At 42.5% G+C, this 18,291-nt stretch overlaps 1 long non-coding RNA gene across 1 annotated transcript; it reads left to right on the plus strand.

The window, feature by feature from the left end:
• The first annotated feature begins 426 nt into the window (after positions 1 to 426).
• Positions 427 to 15,412, plus strand: LOC116974192. The gene is made up of 3 exons (XR_004412301.1): positions 427 to 1,843; positions 5,112 to 5,114; positions 15,401 to 15,412. It is a non-coding gene; the product is annotated as an uncharacterized LOC116974192 (long non-coding RNA).
• The last annotated feature ends 2,879 nt before the right edge of the window (positions 15,413 to 18,291 follow it).

Below are 18,291 nucleotides of genomic sequence, written 5' to 3' on the forward strand. Positions count from 1 at the left end.
TGAATTTCCTCAATTGCCTGATGTGGTAAAGGCGCTGTCTTGCCTTACTCACCAGTGCTGCAGCTATTTTGCGTCTATCTTTGGTATAAGCCAGCATCTGCAGTTCCTTCCTACACAAAGAAAGGAATAAACATGCTGCTCTTTGCAAAGTGGTCAGGAGCAGCATCAGTTGCAATGTCATATATGTCTACAGTAGATGAGAATCTCTTCTGGATGCAGTCTAGTAAAATTATTTCTCAATGTATGTACAATATAATCAGTTTGGTACACATGTTAAAACCTAATTAAAACTTATTTTCAGAACATTCTCTGTTAATGAACTGCAAACTTGATGTGCTGATTAGCCTAAGTTTGTTACTAAATTGAAACTAAAATAAGAATTTATCTAAAGTTACTATATTGTTTCATGTTTTGCAAAAGTCAGGATAATGGAATCTTATATCAAATTGTCTTTCAATCTAAACGATAATATATCCACTATCATGTATCAGTGAAGAACACTGAGCAAATAACAATTCTACTTTAATTAGTCCATATCTGAACAAAAGAAAAGCAAGTCAATGTTAGTTGTATTTATTCAACAGACTTCTACTTTTTAACAGCCATATTTTAATTTTTCTTCTGGTTTGCTTATTTCAGGGTTAAAGTGCAAATATAACAGGCATAAAGCTAAAAGCTGCTGGAACCCTCACAGTTCACACAGCATCTGTGGAAAGAGAAACAGGGTTAATAACTCAGACCAAAGACCCATCGTTAAAAGGGAGACCATTTTTACACTTCCAGGCAGTTTTTTGATTATCTCCAGCAATGAACAGGCATTACCTTTGGAGTTATTTTTCAGTGTCACAGATAACCAGATAGGAATTATTTAGCCCAGTGTCAAAACAAATACAATTTAGAGAAGAAATGTCCAGTACTTTAGCTCCCTACCTGACGAAAGTTCCTAGTTCTTCAACTGGCTTGCTAATTTCTAATACAAGCACACGAGTTAGGAACAGGAGTAGTCATCTAGATCCTGCTCTACCATTTATGAGCTCATTCTGTGTTGTTAGCTTTCAAATCTCACCCATACTTCACCAGCTCAATGATAATCAGAACCACAGTTAGAGATGGAGTCTTATTGAAAATTCCCTCATGTTAAATCAGCACATACTAATTTTCAACGCTTTAATCAGTGACTGGTAGCAATGTGTAGCAAGGAACAGCAGATGCTGGTTTAAACCGAAGATAGACCCAAATTGCTTGAGTAACTCAGCGGGACAGGCAGCATCTGTCTTGACTGTCTCGCTGAGCTATTCCAGCATTTTGTGTCTATGACTGGTAGCAATGGTTCTCCGAAGTGCATTAAATTAAAATAAACTGACTTTCCAAAAAGGCCAACTGGATCACTGCTGCTGAAATCCACAAATTAAACTCGCTAAATCTGGTAGCAAAATAATTATTTTAGATTGAGTGTACAAGTGATTTCTATTTCGTCATTGTTTACAATGAATGTTGAGTAACAAACCTGCGTCATCAACCTTCAATGCATGGTCTTCCAGAAGCTGGTTCTCCCATGGTTACCTAACAGATTTTATTCAAAAGCAAAAGTAACCTGTAGATTCTAGAAATCTGACATAAAAGCAGATAATGCTGGAAAAACTTAGCAAGCCAGGCACTATCTGTGGAAATAAAGCAGAGTTAATGAGTGTAGTGAATGGTTATTCATCAGAATTAGGAACAATTAAGGGAAGGGGCAGAGGTGAACAGAGCAAAGGTTGAAGAGCACGAGAGAATGAATTATGCCAATAGCAGTGAAGGAATGACATCAGGATGCGAGGTGGTGTACACAGCTCAGTCTGAAGTGGAGATGATCGAAAGTTTCAAGTTTCAAAGCGTAAATATCACCAACAATTTGACGTGGTCAAGTCACATTGAAGCTATGGAACAAGAAAACACAACTAACCCTTCTACTTGTTCAGAAGACAATGAAATTGGGCATACCTATAATTTTTACAGATGTATTTATTGGCAATACCACCATTTGCAGATGTTTTGTCTTGCTTGGTCTCTAACACTCGCGACGATGGGGCCTCAGCGGTGATAGAGCCTCGCGGGTCGACTCCTGGTCGATGAGAGCATAGAGGACCACCGTGAGGGAGGGGGAAGAATAATGGTGGACCTGGCGTGGGGATCTGTTGGGGGTGGGGGGGGGAAGGGGACAAAAGAAGGAGCCGGTGTGCTTTGTAACTTAGTCAGCGCCGTAGGTGGCTGTTGTTTGTATTCATTGTGTATGCAAGCAAAGAATCTCACTGTACCGAGTCACATGTGACAATAAAGTATTCCTATTCCTAACCTTTTCCTTGTTCTCTCCATTCTTTCTCCTTTTCTGCAAATTAAAACATGCTTGTTTTCTAACTTGCCCTAGTTCTATGACAACTCATTAACCCAAAACATTAACTCTGTTTTGCTCTCTATAGAGCGTGGCCTGACCTGAGTATTTACATCATTTTCAGATTTTATATTCAATTCAAACATTAGACCAATTTCTGCATCATCTATCCTGCTTGGATATAATATAACATAATGCTACACTCCAAGTAACAAATACTTAACAGGCATGACCAACAAATGCATTTTCTATATGCTGATCATTTACCTCAAATTATTTTGAACTTTTTAATACATGAAGATTGTCATAAATAAATTGTACAATGTATCTTTAAATTAAAAAAAATATATATTTGTAGCAATATGTTTATTTTAATTTTCTAGTCAAAATTAAGGTAATAAGTAAGGAAGTAACAGAATGTTGGAATGGAATGGAAAATTGATAAAAATTGTGAAATACTTGTTCATTATTTATATTGTCAGCCATATTTTTGGAAATTGTTACAAATTTGCAGATTAATCAGATCAATTATGCTGAAAAGCAGCATTTTAATATACTTCGGTTTCTAAGACAACACCAAATTATATAATAAATCTCAAATATTTAAATATTTAGTTAAAATATGTGAAAGCATTCACCTTTTAATTATTAGAAATTTAAATAACACTGCTTGACTTTTGGATGAAGAATATAAATGAATCTTAGAAATCAAACTCCTCCTTTTTTATTCAGACAATCGAAGGCCTTTCCATTCATCTGACATTCTTTTGATCTTGAAGATTGCTTCATTTCAATTGTATTATCTGATCAAAAATAATAGAAAACACATTTAGAAAGAACACGTAAAAGTAGTATATGGAGATAAAAACAGCAAAATAATTTGTCAGATTCCTGTTCACTGATGCAATTTTACGGTGTTTCTGTCATGAATACCCCATTAGCCTGCTTGACGGCGTTCTACAGAATGGTTGCATTATAGAAGGCGGCATTTGACGCATTGAATCTACAATGACTGTATGCAAGAACAATTCAACTTGTCCTGCTTCCTTGCCTCTCCTCATGAACTGCAAATTCTTTACTTCCCTTTTCATCACTACAATGAAATCACGACCAACTCAGGCAATACGATTCAATCCCTAACCACTAAGTGTCACTCATGTTATGAGTCATACTTCGTGGCTACGCCCACTAGCTTAACAGTAAGCCTCCCTGCCTTGTTCCCACACTTTTAGAGAAACGTGCTAGTATGAAGTTACCGATGCTGTAACGTTAATAAAGCCTTTGGACCTTTATCATGGTGTAAGACTTCAGTTAATTAAACAGCAGAATCGCAACATGGTGTCAGAAGTGGGATTTGAACCCACACCTCCAGTTGGAGACCACACAGGTATTTTAACTCTGTCCATGCAGGGCACCCAGGCGCTGAAGCTACTGTCCTACGGGTAAGAAGCTGTTTTACTGGCCTGGCATGGCCGAATACAGCACCGAGAATGTGGCGTCCTGTGCAGTGTGCAACAGCTTGGCACCTCACCAACAAAAGCTACCACTTCTTTCACATCCGGTTCCTGCACTCCCGTGGTCTACAGTGGCAACTGACATATTTGAGTGGCATGGCAAGCAGTACCTGGTACTCGTCGATTCGTATTCAGGATGGTTTGACATTGATTTTCTTAGCAGCCCCACTTCTCGCGGGGTGGTTTCGAAGCTTGCTCGCCATTTTTCAGTCCACGGATCTCCGGGTATACTGTTATCTGACAACGGCAGTCAATTCACCAGCCAACACTTCAGGGAATTTGCTGCACACTGGAATTTTCACCACATCACCAGCAGTCCTGAATATCCACAGTCGAATGGACGGGCTGAGCGGGCTGTCAAGAGTGCCAAACAGCTCATGGAACGTGCTGTTCTCGTCCCTTTTATTCCGATGACAAGCCTATTGTGCAGCACTTTATCAAATGCCTATTGCAGTTCTTTAACAAATCCTTTCATAGTTGATGCAATAAACGCTCGTTTATAACAGACCCTGGTGGGATGGTGTCCATTATTGCCAATTGTCCACTATAACCGAGTATGGTACTATCATAGTATAAGTAGTAGAAACAAACAACTGCAGTTGCAAGCTAATACACAAAAGGACACAAAGTGTTAGAGTAACTCAGCAGGTCAGGTACTTCTGGAGAACATGGATAGGTGACGTTTTGGGTCAAGACCCTGCTTCAGACTCTCAGTCTGGAACTGCCTGGAATCCAGGCGAGTTGCCGACCCCGTCCTTCTTGCAGCTGGGGGAGCAGCAAGGATCGGCGGAGTCAATGGTCGCGGCACGTGGGATAGAGTGAAGATAAGGGTCAGCGGTGGCAGTGGCAGGCGTAGCTTGGAAGTGGCCGAGAAAGCTGTGTAGGCTGGCGGTGGCGGCAGTAGGTCCGGCCTAGAAGTGGCACGAGCCAGTGGGGCAGAGTGGGCAGCTGGGGCTGCAAGCGGCCGGGGAGTCAGTGCGGACCGCCAGCGCTGCAAGCTGCAGGGGAGGACCTGGTATGGAGGGACTGTGTGAGGGAGGGGAAAAACAAAGGGGAAACTGGGGAGGGGGGGGGGGGGGGGGATTTGTGACTTTGCAAGCACCCTTTATGGGTGATTATTTACATTCCTTGGCAATGTATGCAAGCAAAGAATTTCACTTTTATTAAAGCATTCAATAAAGTGATGCATGTGGGTGCGGGCAACCAGGGCTGCAAGCAGCTGGGAGTTAGTGCAAGCCAGGGGTGGTGTGGGGGGGGAGGGGGGTGGGGGCGGTGTGAGCGGCCGGCACTCTAAGCTGCAGGGGAGGCAGCGTGAGGTAGGGGGGAGCGGGCAGCCGCCAATAGGTTCGTCCACTATAACTGAAATCCATTTATAAAGAGGTCCGTTAAAACAAGGGTTTACTGTATTATATATTATACATCAACTACATTGCCCTCATCAGCCATCTCTGTAATAGAAAAAAACAACTAATAAAAATCATAGAGAAAGAATTGTTTTTAACAAATCCACCATACTGTTTTTTTTCACTAATAAATCTGCATTCGTCTGGCCTTTGTCATTTACTCCACGCCTCTGCTAATTAAACCATTCTCTGAGATCATAATATGTCCCAGAGTAAGGGATAAAGGATAATGTATAACTCCACATTCATCTAAGGGAATGTGTATGATGGTGAGCTTGTGGGAGAGAGAGGCCCCTGAAAATTTGTAGTTTAGATACAAATTGTAGGTGAGTTATGCATCTATAAACTGGTAAGATTAAGACCAAATACTGTGGATGTTGATACTCAGAGTTAATCAATTGGTCCTCAGAGAAGTGTAATGAAGAGCCTGGGTTGGTGCACCATGAGGGTGGATAGGTCTATACCATGTCCAATGTGGTTTATTTGACTATCTGGGACATCTCCGACACCCACTGTAACTCTCTGTACCAAGTGTAGACAAGTTCCCATTTTCGGGACTGCATTGAAGTCATTGAAAAAGCTTGGGCGTCGCCTTCTTGAATGTCAACAGTTTATAGTGTAATTAGTGAAAATATAGAGTGCCGTAGAGCAGCAATGCAAAGAATTAAGGCCATGACCTTTAATAGCATGTCCATGATATTTAAACAGCATCGTTTCAGGGGAGAGGTTTAATAATACGTGGTTGTTTTCCATGTCAATAAAAATGTTGAGCTTATGCTGGAGACCAATACTTGATGTTGAATATGGTTGACATAATTTGGGGTGTTTTACACCACAGCAACATTTTAAATGCTAACAAATATCCCGCCTGGTAGTGAGAGGTTGAATTTCTCACTTGACACCAAGTGTGAATGGAATCAGTCTTACTCTGCTGTAGGTGAAAAGTCCAAACACATAAGATTCCATATTACAGGGAATAATTTCAAGGACCAACCAATTTCAACTTCAATCTTACCTCTTACTTCACCATAACGAGAATAGTATTTAGTAGAAGTAGATGATGTTTTTGCAGTTTTTAATTGCCCTAATGGTATGTTCCTTCTAACATTCCATACTTGATCTAGATCAATAGCTATGAAAATACAAAAAATAAATTTATAAAAGGAATTTGCATTTATTATATACAGCATATGTGCTTATTGCAAAATTATTCCCAATATATATCTATATTACTAAAAGTCTGATCTTGACCACTTCCTGTTGTTCTGTATATCGATTTTAGAAAAAACGCTGCCACTTACGGCTGTGTATTTTGGCCATCTTACTCAAGAGTCCCCCTCCGCTGTGCAGGACAAGAGGATTTTTCCCATCGATGAAAAATAAAAGAGTTATTAGTGTTTGAAAAATGTTGAGATTCTCTCTCCTGAAGGCCACGCCCCTTCCGAAGGGACTATAAAACCCGGAAGTGTTGAGTGCCTCAGTCAGTCTCTGTAAGATGGGGGAAGCGAGAGGGTCATGTCTCTCAGTCTGAGCTGTGAATAACACTGAACACTAAACTGTGAGTGTGGTTTTACTGACCTTGAGTGCCCTTAATGTGGTTTGAAAATGAAAATGTGGTTGGTTTGAAATAAAAGAAACAGCAAATGGTTGGTGGTGGTTGGTTTGAAATAAAAGAAACAGCAAATAGTTGGTTTGAAATAAAAGAAACAGCAAATGGTTGGTTTGAAATAAAAGAAACAGCAAATGGTTTGTGATGGTTAGTTTGAAATAAAAAATGAATAAAAGTCTAAACTTGACATCTTCCTGTTTGCATTGTATATTGATTTTAGATAAAACGCTATCACTTATGGCTGTGATTTTTGTCCATCTTACTCAGTCCCCCTCCGCTCTTCAGGTGCAGAGGATTCTTCCCATCAATGAAAAATAAGTGTTATTAGTCTTTTAAAAAATGTTGAGAATCTCTCTCCTGTCAATCAAGCCATGAAGGCCACGCCCCTTCTGGTGGGAGGGGGCGGGATTATAAAACCAGAAAGTGTGGGTCTGCAAGATGGGGGAGGGAGAGATCACGACTCTGTCTGAGCTGTGAATCAACTGAACACATTGAATGTCTACTGAACGGGTTTATGGTGGTTTCACCCTGCTTGAAATGGTATGAAACGGCATTTGAATGTGGTGGCCTTGCACCCTGCATGAAATGGTATGAAACTGCATTTGAAATTGGTGGCCTTGCACCCTACATAAAATGGTATGAAACTGCATTTGAATTTGGTGGCCTTGCACCCTGCTTGAAATGGTATGAAACTACACTTGGATTTGGTGGCCTTGCAACCTGCTTGAAGTGGCATGAAACTGCACTTTAATTTGGTGGCCTTGCACCCTGTTTGAAGAGGCATGAAACTGCACTTGAGTTTGGAGGCCTTGCACCTTGCTTGAAGTGGTATGAAACTGCACTTGAATTTGGTGGCCTTGCACCCTGCTTGAAGTGGTATGAAACTGCACTTGAATTTGGTGGCTTTGCACCCTGCTTGAAGTGGTATGAAACTGCACTTGAATTGAGTGGCCTTGCACCCTACTTGAAGTGGTATGAAACTGCACTTGAATTCGGTGGCCTTGCGCCCTGCTTGAAGTGGTCGGAAACTGCCCTTGAATTTGGTGGCCTTGCACCCTGCTTGAAGTGGTAGGAAACTGCATTTGAATTCGGTGGCCTTGCACCTTGCTTGAAGTTGTAGGAAACTGCACCTGAATTTGGTGGCCTTGCACCCTGCTTGAAATGGTAGGAAACTGCACTTGAATTTGGTGGCCTTACACCCTGCTTGAAATGGAATTTCAAAGAATAGCCAGGAGTCAACTGCCAGCCCACCTGCCTTGAGTGAGCTGCCAGCACATCAGAGTTGAGTGACCGCAATAATCCATTTGGCCCACAATGTGCATACTAGCCCTCTGGAAACCCGTCCCTTCAACCCACAACACCCATACTAGTGCTCCAGAAAGCACCCCCCCCCTCAACACTGGCCACCAATATTGGAATTGTTGGAGAGGTGGAATATTGTGTTGGGGGACCAGCCCTCCCGTGTGAACATGGGACCCAACGGGTCCCACTTAGTCTAGTAGTATTATAAAATAATGTTAAACTATTTCTGTTGTGTATTTGGGTGCTTCGAACAGACTTAAATAAGGCTCGTACACGGGTGTAATCTAACAAGCTTCTTTATTCTAGGATGCCACCTTGAGTCTCCCACGCACATGCGTACTTGCACAAGACATCACATATACTAATTACACTCCTCCCCCTTTAACTTGGAGGCAGGTAACACCATTTCTATTACATACCTAACACTCCTCCCCCTTTAACTTGGAGGCATGTAACATAATTTCTACTACACACACCACATTCCTCCCCCTTTACCCTGGAGGCAGGTAATACCATTTCTATTACATACACCGCACTCCTCCCCTTTTAAGTCAATTTCACCTGTACGGTATATGCTCTTGTTGTTTCATGAGATTCTGCAATGCATAACCATTTGTCCATTGCTCAGTGAACGAGGCTCCATGCTGGACTATACTGAAGTGTCCTAATTGCAATCGGTCCTGCATACTTTTGTCTTGACCGACAAACCTCTCTTCTTTAGAATTTTCTATTAGGAGCTCCCTACTCATTGTCACACATTTATTTAACCTTTCTTTGAATCGTTTAAGCCTTTTCTGTTGTTCATCTATTTGTCTTCTTAAGTCAACTTTGTGGTTCTTCATCAAGAAGTAAGATCTATATTGTCTTTGCAATACAACATTGGCTTTGATTTGTGCTCTGTTTAGTTTTCTTGCTGCATAAGTAAGGTAGTGAGACTGCACTACAATTGTTGTATATTTCAGTTTGAGGAAGTTTTTCCTATATCGTTTAAGCCTTTTGTATCGTTTCAGCCTTTTCTGTTGTGCCACTAATTGTCTTCTTAAGTCTTTCCGATACCAACTCCTACGGAGTACTGACTGCACTTTTACAGTAGCTCTCTTTTGCTTAACCCACTGCCTAATCACATACTCTTGCAGGCAGCCTGAATGGTAATAGTTGCATCCCTCATTGACTGACCTTGCACAAACTGGGAATACCCTATTTTGCATGCTTGGTACCATCTCTGGATCGAAATGATTGCTTGACGCACAGCTCTGTAGCGTACCCTTAATCGGTAACCAGGCTTGCTGGCTTCACAGGCTGGCTTTCACTTAACTCTTAAACAATTACTGCATCTGCCCTCACAGAAGATGCACAAAACCTGCCTAATGTACAAGAAAATCAAGGGTCTAGTATGAAAAGAGAAAACAAAGGAACTATCAACGTATTATACAAAAGGAAGCTGCCGAACCTGAACAGACTTGATGATCGACATGTCAGAATTCTGAAGGAGAGTGTGGTTGCTCAGGTTATTATCTTCCATAACCACAATAATACTTTATTAGCTAAGTATGTTTTGCAACAAACGAGGAATTTAATTTGCCAAGTCAGTCAAACAAATAAAAAGCAACGGAACACACAAAACACATTTTAACATAAACATCCATTACAGTGCCTCCTCCACATTCCTCACTGTGATGGAAGGCGAAAAAAGTTCAATCTATTCCCTTTGCTCTCCCGCGGTCAGGGGCCTCGAGCCCGCCGTTGACGGGATTATCTTGACTCCTGTAGTCGGCGGCGGGCCCTCCGCATTGAGGCGATCAGCTCCTGCATCGGGGGGATGTCAGCTCCCCCGCGCCGGACGATCGAACCCCGCATCGGGGCTGGTTGAAACTTCCACGACGATGGAGCTCCCGACTAGCTCTCCCGAGACTGCGAGCTCCTGATGTAAAGTCCGCAGGCCGCAGTTGGAGCGATCCCAGGCAAGGGATCGACTCCAATGTAAGTCCACGCCCCGCAGTTGGGAGCCAAGGCCAGTCCGAGGAGGCCTCCAGCTCCTTCGATGGTAGGCCGCAGAGCGACCGGAGAATGCGATCCGAAAATTAATCGCATCTCCGGCAAGGTAAGAAACTGAAAAAAAGTTTCCCCTTCCCCTTCCCCCACATAAAACAAACCGCAGAACATCTACACAAACTTTTACCACACACTAAAAAATTAAAAACGATGAAAAAACAGATTGTTGGCAGGGCTGCCAATCGTGCGGGATGCCTGGTGGATTAAGCTCTATAAACTCAGGAATTGTTCCTATGGAATGGAGGATAGTAGTGGTGTAACACAGGGATCAGTACTTGGGGCCCCAGCTCTTCAGAATCTATATGAATGAGATACATATTTCTAGGTTTATTGACAAAGGTAGATAGGATTATACTTATGGAAAACTATGTAATGAGATTTCTAACGGTTATGGATGAGCTGAGAAAGAGGACAGGAACATTTTAGCTGGAATACAATGTGGGAAAATGTAAGATTTTCTTCTTTAGTACATATTACAAAATAGCATAATATTTATAAAATAGTGAAGGGTTGGGTAGTGCCGACATAGAATTTAGAACAGTACAGCACCAGAACAGGCCCTCGGCCCAGAATATCGGTGCTGAACATGAACCTAAAGTAAACTAATCACATCTGCCTGCACGTGATCCATATCCTTCCTTTCCCTGCATATCAATGTGCCTATCTTAAACCCTCTTAAATGCCTCTATCGTATCTGCGTCCATCATCACCCATGACAGCACATTCTAGACTCCCAACACCTTCTGTAAAAGAACTTGCCCCTCGTGTTTCCTTTAAACTTTATCCCTCTCAATTTAAAGCTATGCCCTCTAGTCTTTGTCATTTCCACCCAGGGAAAAAGACTCAGATTATCTACTCCATCTATGCCTCTCATAATTTGATATACTTCTCTCAGGTCTCCGCTCAACCTCTAGAATTTCAGAGATGACAATCCATTGTTGTCCAACCTCTCCTTGTAGCTAATACCCCCAAATCAAACAAAACAGAGAATGATAGATTTCTCAACATTAAGGGAATCTGGTTAGATAGGGATGTTACAGGAAAAGATCAGCCACAATTAAATGAAAGGTGATGCAGGTTTGAAGGGCCAAATGGCCTACACCTACTCCCATGTTCTTCCATCTGTATTAGTGTACTATAAGATGTGAAGTATCTAGTCATCAGAAAAAGGACTCACAATTCATTTGTTTCTTATCTTGCAGCTTACAGCTCTGGATCGTAGGTAAGTTATGAGATTTCTCCACTGGACCATTGTAAAGGAACATTTTTTCTGTAGAAAAATTCAGAATTATAGATACATAAAATAAACCAATTAAATATCATTTAATAACATGCTTACTCCAACTTCAATCTGAAGGAAGATTTATAGATCTTCATACATATGTATCTATGCATTGGATACACATATGAAACAGGGATGAATGGTAGGAGGAGGTAGAGAGAGGGAGAGAATTCAGTTTTAAATGGGAGTATTTTTTAATAATAACAAAAATGTAAAGAACCATTCCAAAATAATTTAATGGAAAATGCTGATGCATGCACGTGCACACACACAAGCTTTGAAGTTTGCCATGCTATTTTACTATGAATACAGGTAAAAAATGTGAAACTCTGGGGCCAAATTAACAAAACCTAACCGAGATTGTGTCCGAGCTCCTAACCCAAATTACTGCGTTATTTATAAGGCTATGTTAAGTCCCATATTTACAAGTTATGAAAATTAAGTTACATTAGTGCGACCCTCAGTTGCCATTCACTTTCTGATCATGAGCCAGGCAGAACTTAACCCACTCTTGTACTTTGATTTGGCTATTAGCTAAATATTTATAAAATTCACCTCAGTTTAAATGTTGTTTAATAAAAATTAAACTAAATGCTTCATATAATTAGAGAATAAATATCTACCGTATTTCCCTGCGTCGAAGACGCACCCCCATTTTGAGTTGCTAAATTTTGAAAAAAGGCTGGCGGGACAGAATCAAGGGTTTGGTTTAGTCAATAGAAAGGAAGAGGTGAAATTCCTTCAAGGAGGCAATGAGGACCGGGGAGCCTCCTTCTTCACCTGTCCCACTATGCGCTGTGCGGTTCAGGTCTGAGGGACGGGGACTTCCTGGCTCAGGGAGCTCACATAATGGGGCGAGGGAGAGGAGAGAGAGAGCCCGGGACGGAGCAGCCAGCCTTCCGCCCAGTAGCTACCCGCCAATCACCACTTCCACCGGTTGCCGAAGGACACCGTGGCTGGCCGGCGGGCCGGCAGAAGGCGCTGAGATGGCGGCCGGTTCCTCTGTCCGGCCCCAGCGGCCGCTCGCAGTCAGCAGAGTCCGCAGAGCATCAGCACCCTACGGGATGTGGCAGAAATTTCAGGCAACAATCCAAGACGCAACCAGGCACATCATAAGGCACATCGTAAAGTGGAGAACATGCAAGGACGTAAGCCATTGGTGAAATGGCCAAAGTCTAGCAGCAAGGAGTGGGAAATCATCAATGCAGATGTGAGCTTAATCTTAAGTGGAATCAAGGGATCAGCAGAAAAGGAGAAGATGGGTGATCTAGTCTACAGCTATGGAAAGGAGAAATTTGGTGAGAAGGAACAACTCAGCAGGAAAGATAGGCCTCCTCCCCCCAAGTCCCGTCGTCTCCAGGAAATCCAATGACTTGTTAAAGAAAGAGGCCTGAGGAAGGTGTGGAAAAAAGCAACAGCAGAAGAAAGGGAGGGCATCAATCTCCTTCAAGAGGACCTAAAACAGAGGCTCTCGAAGCTGCTCAGAGCGGAGAATTTAAGGAAACAACGCAAAAAGAAGGAAAAAGCAAGAACAGACCAACAAAGATCCCTTTAAGTTTGTGAAAGGCATTTTCACAAAAGAAAAAAGCAGATCCCTGAAAGCATCAAAAAAGGAGGTTGAAGGATACATCAGAACCATCCACATTGATGAGTTAAAAGATGAACCGACCTTTGTCCCTGCTGACATCCGACCAATCTCACCTCCACAACATCAATTTTATATCAGCCCTCCCAAGCTGAGTGAGGTAAAAGTAGTGAGGAAGGCAAGAACGGCCTCTGCACCAGGCCCTAATGGTGTTCCATATTGTGTCAGCAAGAATGCCCCAGATATTCTGAAATTCCTCTGGAGGAACATGAGGGTTGCGTGGGAAAAGGAAGTCATCCCCAAAGCCTGGCGAAGAGCTGATCTCAAAAGAAAAACATTCTTCCACCATCGAACAGTTTCGGCAAATAAACCTTCTTAACATAGAGGGCAAGATCTTTTTCAGTGTGGTGGCGAAAAGACTTACAAAGTATCTGAAACAAAACCATTTCATTGATACATCAATCCAAAAGGCTGGCATAGCAGGCTTCTTGGGATGCCTTGAACATACCAGCATCATATGGCATCAAATCCAGACTGCTAAGAACAAAATAATCTGCATGTCTTGTTCCTCGATCTGGCCAACGCCGATGGATCAGTTCCTCATTCGCTACTGTGGACTGCTTTTGAATTCTTTCAGGTGCCTGCAATAATAATAAATCTGGTAAAAAACTACTTCGAGGATCTGCAATTTTGTCTCACAACATCAGACTTTACCACAGCGTGGCAACCACTGGAAGTAGGCATCATGGCGGGGTGCACCATCTCCCCATTGACTTTCACTATGGCAATGGAGCTCATTAGCAGAGCATCAAAACGGGTTGTGTGAGGAAAACGGCTACAGTGTGGTCAGCGATTGCCACCGGTACGAGCCTATATGGACGATAGAACGACACTAACAACAACTGTCCCCTGCAGCAAGAGACTTCTGGAAAAATGTCATCAAAACATCACATGGGCAAGGATGAAGACTAAACCCAGCAAGTGCAGAAGCATCTCCATTGTCAAAGGTCAAGTCAAGGATCAAAGATTTCATATTGACGGAATGCCTGTTCCAACTGTTTCAGAAATGCCAGTGAAGAGTTTGGGCCGATGGTATGATGCAAAGCTCAAGGACACCGAGCAGTTTGAGCAACTAAAAAACGATACCATCATGCACATAGCTCGCATCAACAAGACCTTGCTACCAGGAAAACTCAAGCTGTGGTGCTTCCAATTTGGCATACTACCAAGAATCATGTGGCCTTTAACTATGTATGAAATCAACATCAACAAAATGGAAAAGCTGGAAAGAATGATCAGCAACACATGTGAAACAGTGGCTTGGACTTCCACGATGCTTAAATGCTGTCGGACTGTACGGGAGTGGCAAATTGGAATTACCCATTGCAGGACTTGTGGAAGAGTTCAAATGCACTAAAACAAGGTTGGTCATGACCTTCACTGAATCTGAAGATACTGTTATTCGAACAGCGGCCCCCAGTGTGGCAACGGGGGGGGGAAGTGGACCCCATCTGAAGCCGTTCAGAGTGCTAAGTCTGCTCTTCATTTCCGGGATGTGGTTGGCCAAGTCCAACACGGGAGAGCTGGGCTCGGGCTCGTCCCAAAAGCTCCTCAATGGCACAAGGCAACATCAGTGCAGAAAAGACGGCTCATGGTGGTGGAGGTGAGAAGACGGGAGGAGGCAGAGCGACACGCCAAGGCCGTCTCAATGGCCAAGCAGGGCCAATGGACTAACTGGGAGAGCCTGGAAAAGAGGAAACTCAGCTGGCGTGAAATCTGGCAAATGGAAGGATCTCGGCTAAGTTTTGTCATCAGAGCCACTTATGATGTTCTACCATCACCCCAGAACCTGAAGCAGTGGTTCGGAGAAGACCCCGCTTGCTCCCTTTGCCAAGCACCTGCATCACTAAGACACATTTTAACAGGATGCACTAAGAGCCTCGGCCAAGGGCGTTACACTTGATGGCATAACCAAGTTCTCACACAGTTGGCATCAATCCTTGAACAGAGGCGAACGATCACAAATGCTTCCCCACCAACATCGGCAGGAAATGTCCACTTCACAACATTTGTACCAGCAGGCCAACCTCCAGAGCACCAGATAACATCAATGGATGCAAGCATTCTGCAGGCTGCTCGGGATTGAAAAATGGAAGTGGACTTAGAAAAAAGGCTTGTGTTTCCTCCAGACATTGTGGCTACAACACTCCGGCCAGACATGGTCCTGTGGTCCACAACAGCCAAGTTGGCATACGGTGTGGAATTGACAGTTTCATGGGAAGATGGTGTTGAAGAAGCTTATAAGAGGAATAAGACCAAGTACTCTGAACCGGCAACTGAAGCTGCCCAGAATGGCTGGAAGACCAAGATTTTACCTGTCGAAGTGGGATGCAGGGGATTTGTTGCTACATCTATGACCAGGCTATTAAAGAAAATGGGGGTGAGGGGTCGCTCCCTCCAACAAGCAATCAAGTCATTATCAAATTCTGCAGAAAAAAGCAGCAATTGGATTTGGATCAAAAGGAAAGACAACAAGTGGGCTGCTAGATGAAGACGGGAGGGTATTGAATTGAGGGGGGCGTAACTGGGTCGCCAGGCATCACCGTTGAGCCCTCTGGTGACTGGATCGTATTGTGAGGAAACTCTTTTGTCTCCATTTCACGTCTAGTCTTTGTCACATACGCAATCCATCTACCAATCACATCTTCCTCATCTGTATCCACTTATCATTAGTCAGGCTTTGTCCTTCCCTCTTTTATAGTTTTCTCCCCCCTACAATTAGTTTTAAGGGTCCCAACCCGAAACATCGTCACTCCATTCCTTCCACAAATGCTGCCTGACCTGCTGTGTCGCAACAGCACTTTGTGCTTTGCTCAAGACTCCGGCATCTCCAGATTAATTGTTATTTGAAACTGTTATTTGAAACTGCTATTTCCATTTACACCTACTTAAAACCTATAATCTACTTCTTTACTTGCACCATTATCAACTTGCTACATCATGCTTTGTTAATTAATATTTAGAAGAGGCTCAGTATATATAATATTGGAAGCAGGACCAGTATTTGACATTTAGAGATGCTATTTTATAAACACTATTTGATGTAATTGGGTAACATAAACCTAGTCAAAGCGAATATCTGGATTTATTTAAAATGCCCAAAGTAAATTTTCAGATTTTCCTTTTTAGCCTCAGGATTTTCGTGGGTTTATTTTAGCTTTAACAACTTATTAACCACAGGTTTAACTTCACATATTCATTATGTTAGGCAGCAAATTAGAGACATCGTCACAAGGCTGTACAGCACAGAAATTGAGCCAATGTCTCCTTGTAACTAAAGCCCTCCATTCTAGGCAACGTGCTGGTGAATCTCTTCCGCATTTTTTCTAAAACTAGTACATCCTTCCTGTAGCGCAGTGGCCAGAACTCTACATAATGCTCCGAGTGTGGCCTAACCAACATTTTGTACAGCTGCAATGTGACATCCTAACTCTTACACTTAATGCCACTAGCCAATCACAGCAAGCTTGGTAAATACTTTCATTACCCCAGCTGTTTTGTGTCACCACTTTTGGAGAAGTATGAAAGTGCTTTTTCTCAACGTCTTTCTGTATAAAACACTAATAAGATTCCTACCATTTGACATCTGGTTCCTGCATTTGATGCTCAAAATACATTACCTCATACTTGCAAGGATTAAATTTCCATCTTCCATTGCTCTGCCCAACTTTCCAGCTGAGCCATGTCTGTCTGTATCTTTAAACAACCTTCTTCACTATCTATGACTCCAATGTCGTCAGCAACTCTTAATCTACAATATATTAAAAAAAACAAAGGTCAGCAGCAATCCCTGCAGTACATCACTACTTACAGATTTCCATTAAGAAAATCAACCCTCCACCATTATCTTCTGCCTCCTTTCATCAAGCCAACTTTGGATTCAGTTTTCCAACATGCTTCGGATCTCATATGTTTTAATCCTCCGGACCAGCCTACCGTTTAGCATTTCGGCAAAAACCTTCCGGATGTCCATGTACATTATGTCTACTGCTCTGCCTTCATCAATATTCTTTGTGACCTCCTCAAAATCTCAGTCAGATTTGAGAGACATGACCACCCCTGCACTAAATCATGCTGACTCCTCCTAATCAGTCAGTGGTAGACAAAAATGCTGGAGAAACTCAGCGGGTGAGGCAGCATCTATGGAGCGAAGGAATAGGTGACATTTCGGGTCAAGACCCTTCTTCAGATCAATCTTTATTCTTACTCGCATTGCTCGGCAGTTCAGTGAAGGTTTACTAGACTAATATCTAGAATAACTGGATTGTATTGTGACCCGAAACGTCACCTATTCCTTCGCTCCATAGATGCTGCCTCACCCGCTGAGTTTCTCCAGCATTTTTGTCTACCTTCGATATTTCCAGCATCTGCAGTTCTTTCTTAAACACCTCATAATCAGTCCCTGCTTTTCCAATATCCTTCCTTTATAAATGTTAACAATAATTTTCGTACTTGTTAATGTTTCAGGTCTAAAACAATTAATCAAAACAAGGGAAGTGAAAAATTAAGTTTGTTTTATTTGCAGTGAGATTGGAGTAAAGATGAATAGGACAGAGGATTACTAATATAAAAATAAAGCATGTTTAATCTGAACTATCATAATTAACCAATAAAATGAATGTTAGACATTTACAGAAGATATGTTTTCTGTATCAAGGTTTCAAGGTCAGTTTATTGTCACATGTACCAATTAAGGTAAAGTGAAATTTGAGTTACCATACAGCCATACTAAGTGATAGGCAACAAGACACACAGCCACATAAAAGTTAACATAAACATCCATCACAGTGGATTCCACATTCCTCACTGTGATGCAAGGCAATAAAGTTCAATCTTCTTCCACTTGTTCTCCCGCGGTCGGGGCAGTCAAACCATCCTCAGTCGGGGCGGTCAAAGTCCCCGCAGCCGATGATCAAAGCCCCCGTCGGGGTGATCGAATCTCCCGTGTCGGGGCGGTTGAAACTCTCTCGGCGGCATGGAGCTCCCTTGTCGGCCTCTTCTTACCAGAGGCCGACTCGGGTCTGCTCTTATGATTCGGGCATAGGTCTTTGGTGCTGGAATGTTTGAACCATAGTTCATAAATAATTTTATTCTTCGGCCATGGATTAACAAC

This window comes from Amblyraja radiata, chromosome 6 (assembly GCF_010909765.2).
Source record: "Amblyraja radiata isolate CabotCenter1 chromosome 6, sAmbRad1.1.pri, whole genome shotgun sequence".
NCBI lineage: Eukaryota > Metazoa > Chordata > Chondrichthyes > Rajiformes > Rajidae > Amblyraja > Amblyraja radiata.